We start from the raw sequence: 16,043 nt of genomic DNA, 5'->3' as shown, positions 1-16,043 counted from the left end.
CCTGAGTTTGACTCCCACCTCCTCCCACCAGAAAAAGAAAAAAAAAAGAAAGAAAGGAAAAAAAAGTTACTTTTATATTCTAATTCCTGGGGGTTAATGGCAAGATGTCTCCAGTGAGGGGAAGCATAACCACAATTTTAGGGAATTTGGAAAGTGATTGCCGCTCCATGTATTTGGCTGTACATGCTGACTTTAGAAATGCAGTTCTGTGTCTCCGCCTTGCTCTTTCCACTCCAGGCCTATCTGGAATTCTACACACTACTGATGAAGGAATAGCGGTATTTTCCAACATTAGGATGCATTGCTTGCATTTCTGAGAGTTATCTGCCACATTTGGTTTTAATCTCACTGAGGTACGCCATCTTGAAGAGTAATACATTTCCTTTGAATATTTTATTATCCACTGAGGGTGGCTTTTAGACACTTACTTTCACTATTGTCAACATCAGTTATTCAGCTTTTCAAGTAGCAATTCTTGGCTCTCTGAAACGTTTACCATTCTTTTGAAGATCCCGATCCATTGATAATCTCTAAACCTGGATAGTTTCTGTTGTCTATTTTCCTTAATACTCTCGGGTCATAGAATGCTGCATGTACACCAGCCCTGCAAAGAAGGCCAGCAGAAGAAATGAGCCTGCTGTGCGAGAACTGCCAGCATTTAAGATCCCTTTTCTTTTGCAGAGCCAGAGTGATGTGAGATTCTGTATCATACTACATCTTTTGGGAAGAAGGGAAATGACAGTATAGGTAAGGATGGCAGGATACGCGTGGGCATCAGGCAGTACTGCCCTAACTAAAGAGCTGCAAAGCAACAACACCTGGAATCTAGGGCACTCTGTCCTGCAGTTACAGGATATAATCTAACTAACCAGGGTAAGACCTGGCACAGGTGCAGAGGCCCAAGAGGTGAACTCAAGGGAATACTGTAAAGGCTGATCTTGAATTGTGGGGTTTTTTTTTTTTTTGCCTAATTGTTACTTTCAATCAGTTCCTGTGGTGCCTGACTCTGCCAAGGATTTGTATGGGCTTACACTATAGGCAAGGAACAATGTTACTTAGCACCCATATAAGTGGATTTGTTTAGTAAGCACTGGTTTATGGACTTGAGATTTAGTGAAGCAACAGAATGTGAGGGGAAGGGGAAGGGGAAGGGGAAGGGGAAGGGGAAGGAAAAGTGTATGAAATCAACATGAATTTTTTCTAAATACTGACATTCAGAGTTGCCACTTTTATGATGGCCATCTTCTGTCAACATCAATTTACAGAAGACACAACTTTTGATGTTAAAAATAGAAGAAAAAAATGGCAGGAGAAAAACTATTCTTTCAATTGAATAAACTCTACCTTATTAAAACATAATCCCAGAGCCCAAAGAAGGGAAGAAATCATGAGGAATGAAAAGGGTGAAGTCATCACAGACCCAGTGGAAATTCAGAAGATTATCAATAGCTACTTTGAGAATCTTTACCTTCATAGAATAGAAGACACAGATGAAATGGACAGATTCCTGGGAAGGTACAAATTACAAAAACTGAATCAAAAAGATATAACAACTCTCAATAACCCAATAACAGCCAATACGAAATGTAATAAAAAGTCTGCCGACAAAGAAAAGTCCAGGTCCTGATGGATTCACAGGTGAATTCTACAAGAAATCAGCAGAAGATATAATCCTTACACTCCTCAAACTCTTCAATCAAATTGAAAAGGAAACAGTTCTACCAAAATCATTCCTGGAGGCAAGTATTGTACTGATATCAAAACCAGGCAAAGACACAACTAATAAAGAGAACTACAGGCCAATCTCCCTCATGAACATAGATTCAAAAATTCTCAATAAAACCTTAGCAAATAGAATACACCAAATCATCAAGAAGGTCATATACCATGACCAGGTAGGATTCATCTCAGGGATGAAACAATGGTTTAATATTTGAAAAGCAATAAATATAATACAGTATATCAATAGAGTGAAATGTAAAAACCACATGATCATCTCAATTGATGCAGAAAATGCTTTGGACAAAGTTCAACACTCATTCATGTTCACAATCCTACAGAAAATTGGAATAGAAAGCCTCTATTTTAATTTGATAAAAGCCATCTATGACAATCAAACAGCTAATATAATTCTAAATGGAGAAAAACTGAAATCTTTTACTCTCAGATCTGGTACAAGACAAGAAAGTCCTCTATCATCTTTCCTTTTCAATATAGTTCTGGAATCATTAACTACAGCCATTAGACAAGAGAAAGAAATAAAAGGAAAAGAATAGGTAAAGAAGAAGTTAAATTATCATTATTTGCAGATGACATGTTACTTTACTTGGAAGACCCAAAAACCTCCGCAGGATACAAAGTCAATACCCAAAAGTCAATAGCATTCCTCTACACAGATAACAAACACACAGAGAGGGAAACGAGAGAAACAATATCTTTTACAATAGCACCATGGAGAATGAAATACCTTGGAATTCATTTAACTAAAGAAGTCAAAGATCTTTTCATGGAAATTTACAGAACTCTGAATAAAGAGATTGTGGAGGATTTCAGAAAATAGAAAGATATTCCTCTCTCTTGGATAGGAAGAACCAACATCATGAAGATGACCATACTCAAAAAATTGTTGTACAGATTTAATGCAATCCCTATCAAACTATCACCAATATACCTCCCAGATCTAGAGAAATCGTTCCTAAAATTTATTTGGAACCAGAGAAGACCTAGCAATCCTGGCCAACAGAGACAAGGCACAAGGCATTACAATTCCTGACTTGAACTTATACTACAAAGTTACTGTGATAAAATCAGCATGGTACTGGCAAGGAAATAGACCTGGTATCAAAGGAATAGATTGGAAGATGCAGAGTCCTCTATGAACACATTCATCCACCTGGTCTTCCAGAAAGGGGCCAAACATACTTACTGGAAGAAAGATAACCTCTTAAACAAATCGTGCTGTAAACACTGGCTCTCTACATGACAAAAACTAAAACTTGACCCAGGCCTATCACCTAAACTAAAGTCAAAATGGATTAGACATATAAACATTACAACAGAAATACTAAATCTCCTGGAAGAGAAAATAGGAGGAACTCTTGAAGACATAGGGGTAGGTAATGAGTTCATGAACAAAAATCAAACTGCATGGATAATAGCTGAAAGAATTAACAACTGGGACCACCTCTTATTGAGAAGTTTTTGCACGTCAAAAGAAATGACCAACAAAGTGAAAAGACAACCCACAAATTTGGAAAAAATATTAACTAATAAGCACTCAGACAAAGGTCTGCTCTATAGAATATGTAAAGAACAAAAAAAATTAGAGCCCCCAAATTTAAAGACCCAATCTAGAAATGGGCATCTGAGATGAACACACACTTCTCAGAGGATAAAATAAAAGACGCAAATAAATATATGAAAAAATGTTCCACATCACTAGCCATCCATGAAATGCAAATTAAAACAACACTGAGATACCATCTCACCCTGGAAAGAATGGCTATCATAAATCAAATTAACCAACAACAAAAGTTGGAGAGGCTGTGGGGAAAAGAGAACCCTTCTCCATTGCTGGTGGGAATGTAGACTGGTTCAATAATTATGTAAACCAGTTTGCAAACTCCTTAAAAAACTAGGACTGGAAAGCTCATTCAAGCCAGCTATCCCCCTACTGGGAATTTTCCTGGAAGAACTGAAAATGTCATATCGTTATGATATATGTGTACCTATGTTTATAGCAGCACAATTTGTGATAGCCAAATCTTGGAAACAACCAAGATGCCTGTCACATGAGGAATGGTTGAAAAAGTTATGTTATTTTTATACAATATATATTTTTATATATATTGTTATTACTCAGCTATAAAGAGTAATAAACTTGAAGCATTTATATTTAAGTTGGCTGCCACTTGAAGATATACTCATAAGTTAAATAAACCAGACCCTCATGTGTATATATTATATAGTCTCCCTAGTGTAAGAACTCAAAAGAAGAAATGCCAATAGAAAGGTATAACACAATTAAAAGGAAAATGAGAACTTGAGGATTGGATAATGAGGAGAGGGCAAGGAGAAAATCTGGGAAACATGACAAAGGCAAAGCCATACATTTATACACACAGAATGGGTAAGGCAATGATCCTGAGAAACGTCAGCAGGCTTTTGAAACTAGCAGTTGATTTATAAGATTCTCACCCTGACTAAATATATATGCTTATACCTGTAAACCAAGCAACTGAACTATAGATAGCAATGTGTAATAGAAGGGTCACCCTTGAAATGCCCGTCATTCTGGTCTTCTAAATATGTACTTCTTGCCATGACATATCAATTATTACCATGTTTTCTTGAAAATAATTTTTTAAAGGGTAATAAATGAAAAAAAAGACACAAAGAAAAAAATGTCACAGGACTGTCCTGCTACAATGCTGTATATAGTTAGATTTCTAAATTTCTGTGTAAAAATATGTAATTGTTTATTCATATTCTTTAAATATTTTTCACTTTAAAAATTTTTTTCTCTATATTCTGTAGGGACTTAATGTTTGACATATCACTACTTGATGGAAAATACCTGTTCCATGCTATGCCTAGGATGTTTGATATTCAGACGGATAGTGAAGCTAAACTTAACTGCATAAGATGTAGGGTAATAAGCTTCTCTTCTGGAGGGTTAACAACCTACATTTTCAGACCAAAAAATAGAGAAATAGAAAGGCTGCAAGGACAGCCAATATTTTCTGTAGCCTTTCAAGGTTAGTGAAGACTCAGGACATAGGAGAACCTATACTGTAACATCATATAAATCAGTTGTTCCCCAAATTTTCTGATCAAGGAGATTATGAGGCCACAGAGCAATGTGATCAATGTCGTAGAGTGTGCCTAAGGAGAGTCACTTGGAGGGAAATCATTCTCTCAGGCTTTCACAGAAAGCAAATTGGTCAAGCAATGGCCGTGAATCATCCACATGGCTGACACTGAGAGAGGATCTGCAAACTGTGGTACAGGGTTACAGGATAAATCCTGAGGGTTCTTGACTGACCTTATCAGATACAAAAGTTACATTTTTTTTTTTAATGTAGGTCTTGGTTTATCTTAATCTTAACCATCTAGGAGAAAAGTATAAAAGGGTGGTATATAAAATAAAGCCATATTAGTATGCTGAGCTGTGAAAAGTTCAATTCAATAACTTCTGTGGATAACCCACTACTATTGTAGACTGCTGGACTGTGCTGGATTGTTTTGCTGAAGTTATGTACATATAGTATTTAGATGCCAATGGAATACCTATCTTGACAGGCCTAACAAAAAAAGGGGATACAATGGAAGGACCATTTTGTATCTGTATATACAGAATAGTTACAATAGACATATAGCTACTTTCACTTAATTCAATGAGAAGAAAGATTTTTCCTAATAGTATTTGGACAGAGTATCTGTTTGCATCTTATAGTATGGATAGCCACTAAGAAGATAGCAATGGACAGTGTATTAATTATTGAAACTGTCCTACTAATCAGTTTTGAAATTGTCTCATTGCTATTTGTTTCTCAATAAAATAAAATAATATATAATAATTTTTTCTTTGCACTGGTAGAAATCTCAGGCAAGTTTTTGCAACCAGAATTTCAAGGTGTGTCCTCCAAATATTCACAAACATGACAGATGTTAGATACTGTGTTAGTAACTATGTGTTCCTTTGCTTCAGAATGGAGCTTTTTTCAGAGGAAAGTGGCATCAGTGAGCAGACTTTAGAACTAGAAACCCAAAGTCTGAGATTGATTCCTACGTCCAGTCCTTAGAATCATAGGTTTGAGGTTATTTCCTGTCTCTAATTTCTATATTCCATATCTATAAAACAGGAAAGATAATGGTAGTGACATCACAATGCATGGGGCTTTGTAAAGACAACTGTAACAGCAATAGATGTAGTATTTAACAGTACAATAATGTGCACAAATTAACTATTAGTTATTTTTTAAAGAAAAAGAGTGGCAGCTTGGTTTATGAAAGAAGAAGTGAAGCAGTAGACAGAAAGCACTAATGCACTTTCTGGGGTTAGAGTAAGAATTTCCTGAGCTTTAGCATCATTTGCCATTGCAGACCAGTTATAGAAAAATCATCAAGGTTGTTTTGGAAACCATGCAGCGAGCTTTGACGGTTTTCCATATTTATACCATAGTTCTCTACAGCTGGCTGAGCAAAACAGAACATGGCTTTCTGATTACAAATAAAATTTCAGCGAAAAGATAATTCATAGCTAAAAATTTAATATTGAGCCAATTAGCCAAATCACCTACTTGCTAACTGGAGCAACATGGAGTCCTGTTGATACATTAATTATTCAAGAGGAGATTTCCTGCTTCACTTCCAAAACAAGCTTAAAATGCAATAATTTATATCAATGCCAAGGTTAAGAGGAAGATGTTTATGATGTCATTGTAATTTACATTCCCAGACTTCCCCATTCATTTTAGAGGCATTGAGGCCACCTGGTCAAATGAAGGTCACATTGGGGATGCTTAATTTCCAGCAGTCATTGGTAATGACACTCACAGTGGTAAATTTGAATGTCCCCCAGATGTAGTACACATGCTCATCTCTAAGTGCCACTCTTTGACTAGTTTACTTACATTATAGTCACTCACTGGCCTCAAATCAATGGAACATTTATATGCAAATATTTTCCAGCTTCACCATTTGGTTGGCAAACAGCAAATGACCTTACACCCCCACTGCTGGCTCATAATATTTTAAAGTCTTCTTTCTTCTAACCACTTAAAGGAAAAAAAAAAAAAAAAAAAAAAAAAAACCCAAAACTATGTAGAAACACCAAGGCCACCTATTCTTTTATGGAGCACATGCTTCTTCGGCACAGCACGTTCATCTCTGGGCTACTACTGCAGAAAGCCACAGCTTCTGCTAACAACCAGCTTCCAATTAAGACTGCTGCATGCATTGGGGATTTAGGTCAGCAGAGCCTGGTAAGTGTGCGGTCCTGAGTTTGATTCCTAGTATAAAGACAAAAGACTTGTCTTGTACTACATCTACGGGACATTCTTGTTAGTAGGTTGCAGATCATGGAGCAAATAAAAACTAGAAAGGACATCAGAATACACCCTCTGGGATTCCAGGATGCTACTTTCAAATTGGAACATTTCCCTAAGGAGCCTTGTATTTTACACTGTGAGGTATGCTACAGACAGGACTTATTATTTCTACTCTGTCAATGGAACAACTAAACAAAAATATCAAAATAGTAAAATATAGCTAAAGAGCACTGTTATAAACTTCTCTTTTCAGGGTACTCGAAGTGGGGTCTTATTAATTCAGGCAAACGATGGATGTATCTTAAAGACCAATAATCAAACTATAAATCACTGATAAAGGAAGATAAAGCTCTCACCCTCCACTCCTTGGCCAGATAAATATTTCTATCAAAGATAATGTATATTCATCATTGTCTGAGTTTATTTTGCACATTTAACTTTGAAATGTGAAAAATTTCAAGGCTGTGATTACTCTAGCTTCTCTCCTCACTTCAGCTTCTACTTCAAGGGATTTAACAGCATGCTTATTTAAGGTATTGACCTCTGTGATGTGCTGGATGCTTTAGAGGAACTGGCCATCAACCGGTATAATGAAAGATAATAGTATAGATTGTAAGCAGGGGTTTAGTAGAAACCCTTTTTGTCAAAGATAGTCACAGGCACATTATTTTAGACAGGGTCATAGAGGCATGTGACACTCAAATTCTGAACCAAAAACCAAAAAGAATCCCTATTGTGATTTCTGAATGTTAAAACTCTGATATAGAAGAGGTATTTTTAAGGGATGGCTTTTCCTAAAAAAAGAAAGAAAAGAAAGAGAGAGTGAAAGGAAAAGATGATGAAGAGAAGACATCTTACATACAACCATTACTTTGGAAAAGATATAGATAGGCAATAACATTTAAAATTATTAAACAAGGGCTGGGGAGATGGCTCAGTAGAATAAGTGCTTCCCTGGCAAGTGCAAGGGTCTGAGTTCTATCTCTGGTTCTGAAAAAAAAATTGAAGAAAATTAAAAGCACAATAGGATCCATTAGAATAATAATTGATTAGCTGTCTAACTCTTTAAAGCCAAAACTTTGTTATGGGTTGTATCTTGATGTTTCCTTCAAAGCATCATGGCCTCATAGGTAGGGCTTTCCAGGGGTGGCTGGATCTAGGGTGTATGAATATAGATCGAGCTTGTGTAGTGCTATATTAGTCAAGTGTTTGGTTAAGCATAGTTCTGTGTGTGGATAATGGTAATGCTCACCCTGGTGTTCGGCGGCGTCAACCAATAGGCTCGTAGCTGGAGGGTACTAAAAGGGAAAGAAAGGCTCACACTGCTGCTTCTGCCTCCTGCCTGTGCTGCTGTGGAATGCTCCTCTTCTGCCACTCCTTTCTGCCCTGCCACCCTGCTCAGAGCCAGCTGATTATGGGCTGAAGCTGCTCAAGCCTGAAATAAGATTCTTGCCCCTTAACTTGTGAGTTGCAGATACTGTGCCTCACCAATGAGAAAAAGGATTACGAAAGACAGTCCCCTTTCTTCCTTCATGCTAGATACTTTATTTTATTTTAGTTCTTATAATAGTCATGTGAGGCTCTAGAAAGGGAGCCTGTAAAGGAGTGTGGACACCCTCTGCAGTGCTGTCAGGTAAGGGGGCTTCTCTGGACTTCATCGCCATCATCAACCTTGTAATCTCAACTCTGTACACAAACTTGGTGACAATAGATAAGAACAGTGATTCTGAAATCCCTATCTGTATCACTTTCTGTTGCACTGAGCAGTGCCTCTTACTGGCAAAAATTAAAAGTCCAGATTTCCCTTTGTACCCATGGGGGCAAGTGTCATCTAGTTAACAATGTGGGATTTAAAGATTGTGTCTGACCATTATATTATCATCAAATTCTAAATGTACTTGTGAGTTTCTCAAGCAAATTGTTCCCTCTGATGGACATACATTTTCAGAAATAATTATTACTGGTATAGGACTACAGTTTAGTAATACGGAAGTCAAACAACCTACACTCATATCAAAACCCTTCCCTTTAATTTTTTTCTCTCTCCTTTTAAATTATATATATATATATATATATATATATATATATATCGTATCGTTGTTGACCAACTTTGTATTCTTATTTCTGGTAATCCGAACAACTAATTTGAAGACAACAAAATGCAATATAGCAGTCATTGTTGAGTTAAGAAATGGATCTTTCTTTTCTTATATGTGTACTTCTTGGTAAATTATTTTATTTTCCTCATGATTCAGAGTCCTCCTTTGGAAATCATGTGAAGAGTGCCCGTGGCCAGTGCTGAAGGGAGGAGTAAGGGCATTCATGATGAAGTGGCTGGCACACTCAGAAGTGGATGTGTTACCTCCTACTGAGGTCACAGGCAGTGGGCTGCAGATGTGGGAATCAAGGACTGCATTTATGAAAGCTTCTACTGTACCAAATGCTGTGAGATTTCAAAACACTGAGCATTACTTAAGGGAGTATATGAGAGCTTTCCTAGTCCTTATCCTGTAAAGCAGCATGCTTAAGGACAGTGACCTCAGGAAAATTCAAAATAAACTTTTCACTCCCTACAACCATTGTCTGTGCATTGTCCTCACCCCTGCTTGGAGTGCTCCAGTCACCCAGGCAGGTCTTCTTGGGCCCTTGAGTACAACCTGCCTTTTTGTCAACACAGTAATTTCACACATTCTGTGTTTTCTACCTAGACAATGCTTAATTGCTAATTATTTCCTATGTTTTAGTTATTTTCTAAGGGAACTTGAATCTCCATTATAGTTATTTCCTAAGGGAAGTTGTCTAATACATTCTGTCTATGTCTGTTACTTTGCCACACATATCCCACAGCCATAGCCATATTTTTTATGATTTATTTCATTCGTTATGATCTGTTTCTTATGTGATTACTCAGTGAATACTTTTCTCTAGAAAATGAACTATGTAAGACAAAGAACTAGTTCTGATATTTTTTCACCTGCCCAGCATAGTAGATACTCACAAAACAAAAAGATCTGAATGAATAAGTGCTACATCCAGCTGAGGGTTTTTCCTCTTGAAATGTCTTTCTCTTTTCTCTGTACTTTCTACTTCTCTTTGGACACTTGCATAAACTGTCTTATACACAAACTGTGCTTTCAGGCCATCTCTCCAGGCCCCTCTCTGCTCCTCCTTATTCTGTCCTCTGTGTCTTAGAAATCGAGACACTCAGTCTTCTTAATATGTAGCCACTTGAGGTTGCTTATTTAGGTCTGTCTTCCTTGTTAGATGTAAATTTCTCATTTGGGTACTTCATTGATGTATCCCCCACATCTGACACAATGCTTTCTATCTAATTGGTATTCATTAAAAATTTATGGGAAGAAGAGAAGATAAAGGAAATCTCCACACTGAGTACTTATAATTTAATGTTTTTTAAACAACAAATAGGACTATAATGTTATTTCCCAGAAGTACTGAATTTTTCGAATATACACCAGAATAACAAGTTCTTGATACTTTAAGTAATTAATAATAAGTACTTATTAAAATCTCAGCTGTAGAGCTGTTGTGTAACTGAATACTAGTATGCACAACACCCTGGGCTTAATCTTTAGAGCGAGCACACACACACACATGCATGCACACACACACACACATATGCAATCTCATGTGGTGAATAATGACATTGAATTTTATGTAGGATAAATAATTGATTAGAGTAAAAGAAGCTTAACCTAGAGAGAGCAATTGCTGAACATGCTCGAAACTTTGGAATGTCTGACAAGGGTAAGAAACTATTGTTTGTTTTATTTATTTATTTATTTTTTTGGTGGTGGTACCGGGGATTGAACTCAGGACCTTGTTACTTATTCTACTGAGCTATCACCCTAAGAAACTAATATTTAGTGCCAAGTAAAACAACAACAAAAAAGACATCCACCCTCATTTACTTTACAGACCAGTGAGAATATCAGATGAAACCATACTATGAAACTGCACTATAGAACACATAGACAAGAGATAAGCAAGGTAGCATTCATATTTGAATGCAGATATACATAAATAAGCAAATGCAGAAAACATGGATATATATACAAATTACATTTACCAGGCATAGTTAGTCTTTACCATTCTAGAGGACTCGATGTCACTCACATGATTTTGCTCAATTTATATGTGGAGACCAGAGCGCTAGAAAATTAAGATCACAGTTGAACTACATTTCTAGAGAAAGGGAACAAACAGCAGGCACACAGTGAGGGAGATCAACAGATCTAAATAAACTTAAGAAAAATATGCACATAGAGCATAGTCAGCTCTCCACACCCTCTAGTTCTGTATCCATGAAAAATATGCACATAGAGCATAGTCAGCTCTCCACACCCTCTAGTTCTGTATCCATGAATTCAACCAACTGTAGGCTTAAAGTAGCTCTTTAAAAACTGCATCTGTACTCCACATACCCACCCTTTTCTTGTCACGATTCCCTTAACAATACAGAATAACAATTATTTACACAACTTTTATGTTTTACATAGTAGGCATCACAAGTAAGCTACAGATGATTTAAAGTACATGGACAGATCTGAATATGTCATGTACAAGTACTAGGCTGTTTTACATGAGACTTGAGCACCCAATAATTTTTGGAGTCCCAGAATCAATCCCCAGAGGAAACCAAGAGAATGGACATGTGTGGGGATGTCTATATTGAGTGGGGATGGGATAACAGCTAATTTACAATAGCTGCACTAGAGTGTCCTTGTTCTGAGAAAACCTGCTATGGGCCTTTTAGTAATGCAAACATGCAGTATTACCACCTGCGCTTCTCAGAGAAGGTAGAAGTGGAGATGCGCTGGCCAACAGTAAGTGATCTTTTTGCATCCTTTAATATTTCACTGCTTTCAGCATGAATATCTCCTTTCTACAGACTAAGAGTGCACCTGGCCTTTGAAACAATGACTGTTCTCAGGAAATACAGCCTTTCTTGAGTGACTGCTGAAAATGGAAGTCAGATCCTGAGGAGTAAAGATAAATGGCTCCAGTGGATTCTCAGGCCTTACTTGGATCTTGAATACCCCCCAGAGGTTCATAAGTCTTTCAGCTTGGGGCACTAAGGGAGGTGGCAGACCTTCAGGAGGTGGGGTCCAGCTGGGCGCAATTAGGTCACCAGGGCCATGGTCCCTGAAGGCCGCACTGGAACACCGCTCATTCCTGTGTCTCTTTCCTTCCTGGTTCCTCTGATGTCAACAGGCCTCCTATGCCATACACTTCTACTCTGGCTCTGGAAACTCCTAAAACTATCTAATGAGAAAGCTATGAAATGAGAAAATAGAAGAGTGTGACTTGACAAATGTAGAGAATTCAATTTTCACATTGTTAGATGAAAGCCCAAAACAAAAGGGGAAATTCAGCCTTAAATGAAATCTTTGAAATTCAAGGGCACAGAGCCTGCCTGGCAAGTGCTGAGTTCAACTCCCCATATAAAAATAAGTAAATAAATAAATAAAAGCTTTTTAAATTAAGTTTGTTAGGTCAGACATTTGGTAAAATAATGGCTAATACAAAGCCCCAAACATAATGCTGTTGAGATGCCCCAGAATTTACTGATATTTTATATGTGATATTATGTGCCCATGTACTTCCTTGACTTTAAGATATTAACACATCCTCCGATCTGACTTCAAAGGCACTGTGCACACGTGAAATAGCAGCACTGGCCCACAGGTGGGAGGTAGCTCCCCTAAATCTCAGCAGATTCAGGGCCATGCTCTACTTTTGTGGAATCACTCACGCCTGCCCCCCTCAGCCCCAGCTCTATCCTGTAGGTGAGGAGGTCAGCTTAGATCGACTCCTCAGTGCCTGCGAGCAGACAATTCAGAAGAGCGAGGACAATGGCTTTGAGAGTGGTGGTAAAGAAGCTCTCAGCAGCTGAAAGAGATGAAAGACAGCCAGATCCAGCTGGGAGATGTAACAGCACACAATGTGAAACAGGTGAAGAGGTTAGGCCAGGACATCTCTCCATTAGTTATAATGGCAAAGTTCTGTAAGGACAGGCTGGAGGTTGGTGAGCCAGCAGAGCTTGGTGCAGAATGCTGCAATGAGCAAAGAATCAGAAGAGACTGGACGTGCTGCCCCTAGGGTGTGCTGCGCCTCCAGGAAGGCTGGGAACAGGAGCTAAGCTGTTAAATCATGTGTCACACACCTGTGAAAAGGATGGCACTTTTGACAACATCCCTGTGCAGGTCCAGATCACAATGTGTCAGCAATTGACTTCTTCAGGAAGTTTGGCTTTCGGATTATTGGGACAAAGAAGGACAACTTCTAGCTTTAGTATCACATGCATAAGAATACTTGGTTAGTTTCCATCTTCCATCTACCATCTACCAATATGAAAAAATGAATTCTCTGCATTTGTCGGATCACACTCTTCTATTTTGTCATTTCAACTCATAATTAGATAAGCTTTAGGAATTTCAGAGAACATAGTTTTGCTAACTTTTTAAATAAGTGTTCAGAGTTGCTAAGTGATCTTACCACACTTGACTAGAGAAAAAGAAGATGTTAAAGAAGAAGTTAAAAATCCAATCCAAATAAAATGCATTGTTTTAATATTCACTTCTTCTGAAAACTATTTAGGAAATTTTCTGAATTGCAAACTTTATTCATTATTTCATATTCCATCCAAATTCCTTTGTGCAATTGTCTTATTTTTACATTAACAAATTAGTGGGGCCTGGGAGATGGTTCAGTAGAATAAGTTCTTGCCTGGCAAGCGCAAGGTGCTGAGTTCAATTCCTGGTTCCGAAAAAAAAAATAATATGCTTCTCTTCTAACAACTCTATCCCATCATTTTTCCATGGATGGAGCAAATTCTCTAACAGAACTGTCTGATGAGATAATCATAGTAGATAATTTCTATAAACACAGGAATGTATAATTTATAGTTCTAGAGCCTAAGAAGTTCAAGATCGAGGCACTAACAAAGTTAATGCCATACACAGATGGAGGCTTCTGCCCCAGGAATCCTTAAATTGTTGTAGGAATGAATAAGCTCCATCAAGCTTCTTCTATAATGATGCTACTCCCTTCCACAAGAACACAGCTCTGTGCATTAATTGTCTAACAATGTCCCAACCCTTAATACCATCACTGATGGCTTTGTTATCCACACATGAATTGGGGTTAGAAAATGGGAAGACAATGTCTAGACCATACAAGGGGACAGATATTTGTGACAAGATTCTGATTGGTTTGGGCAGAATCCCTTCCAACTTTTTCTGGTATGCCCTCCTGGATGTTAGAGGTTAGAAAAGTGGAAAACCACACTGAAAGGGAAAGCTTGCGCTTCCTTCCTGGCATTGTTGCTAGTGGTTCAGATGTGTGTTAGGCTTCCTTACAGAGATGCACTCACACCGGACCTGAGTTTGAAACACAGTTGAATTGGGAGAAAACATGAGGATTCATGGTGCTAGTTTGAACCCAGCTGTGTCAGCCTGCATCTGGAACCTAGCCGTCAGCTTTCCAACTCCATACTGCAATTAAGCGGAACACTGCTGTGGCCCACAACCAGAGTACAGTGCAGCCAACAGCCAGTTATCATTCAGAGTGGCTGTAGGATGGAGTCTTCTGGGATAGGCTCATATTTCAATCCTGCTGTGACCAAGATAGATGGCTCCCTGAATGGCCTTGGAGTATGTAAGAGAGCCACAACTACTCGGGATAAATTAGCCTAAACTTAGGAGAACTAGCTGTGTGATTGACAGACCCAACCTTTTGGAGAAAATGCCAGGGTTGTAATGGCCATTGTCTCTGCTATCCTCTAGACTTCCTGGTGGGGAGAAAGAGAAGATCACAACAAATTTAGGGGCCTATGTGACAAAACTAAGGTAAGCTTATACAGCAACATCATTCATAATGTTCCTCCTCAATATGGTGTCATTTAAATACAACAAAAATAAAAACTACCACTATGAGGCCAGAGCATGCTGGTGCATTTGTGCTTTGGGAAAACCTCCAAGACCCTTCTGATCAGACTGCAGATGCTCAAAAGATAGATAACTTCGAATCACAATCAAGTTTCTTGCCACTGCTTGCCACCAAATAAAAACAGAGGACACTTTGCTCCTCCCTCCCCTTTTTGAAATTTTCCTTTCTTGATCTCTTATTCTTGGTTTTCCATTTTTTCTTTTTCTTTAAAAGTTCTAATAATTTTAAGGACTTTTATAAATAATCCTGTTTGGATTGCCTTAGTTCTCTCAATTTTGAAATGTGGTTTGTGAAGTTAAGGAAGATCTGTTTAACTTCACCGTTATGATGCATAACCTTCAAAATGTGCATATCAGATGATTTCAAATATTTTAGATTTTTTTAACATTCTGCTTTCACCTGGAAGGGGAGAGCCTACAAATATTGTCAAAAGACAAAAAGAAACAGCAGGGACACCTTTGCTTTTGATTCACAGACATGTTAGATGTGTGTACAGAACTTTGGGTTTAAAAAACTATTTCTGGGATGCTGATCCTAGATATTGCCTTCACTCTGCCTTTAGTCTGAGCACTCTTGCTGGAGGTGCGCCGCTGTTATCCCTACAAGAATACTAAGTTTATCTGGATTTTAAACCAATTGTTTTTTCTCTTCTTGCCATGGGTGGGACAGTTTGGGTAGGCAGTATTATACTTTTGTTAAAGTATTTTGGTTAAACTGCTTTTGTGCTGTGTTGATGGGTTGCAGTAGGTTTATGATTTCTGCTATTGTTATTAGGGGCATTAACTTCTAAGAGTGTGGGCTGGTGAGATTAAGTTCTTTTTACTATGTCACTGAAATAGTAAACATTTTATTACTATTTTTAGTAATAGCCTTTAACTGATCTAAAGAAGTTTGTTGTGATTTAGTTTTTTTCATTTTCCTGTCCTTTCCTTTGGTAAACTCAACAACAGTTACTCTAATCTTAAAAAAAGTGTTGATGTTGTCATATTCAAAACACCTAAATAAACCTGAACAGGTGTTTTT

At 37.8% G+C, this 16,043-nt stretch overlaps 1 protein-coding gene and 1 pseudogene across 3 annotated transcripts in view; one reads left to right on the top strand and one right to left on the bottom strand.

Moving 5' to 3' along the window:
• The window catches only part of Cntn4 (contactin 4), a 1,063,047-nt gene that overhangs the window by 346,279 nt on the left and 700,725 nt on the right, over window positions 1–16,043 (bottom strand). The window lies entirely within an intron of this gene.
• Window positions 12,972–15,138, top strand: LOC105741957 (annotated as a pseudogene).

This window comes from Octodon degus, unplaced genomic scaffold (assembly GCF_000260255.1).
Source record: "Octodon degus isolate 3935 unplaced genomic scaffold, OctDeg1.0 scaffold00030, whole genome shotgun sequence".
Taxonomy (NCBI): domain Eukaryota; kingdom Metazoa; phylum Chordata; class Mammalia; order Rodentia; family Octodontidae; genus Octodon; species Octodon degus.
Note: the sequence above shows the minus strand (reverse complement) of the source record. Positions and strands in the feature narration are given on the sequence as shown.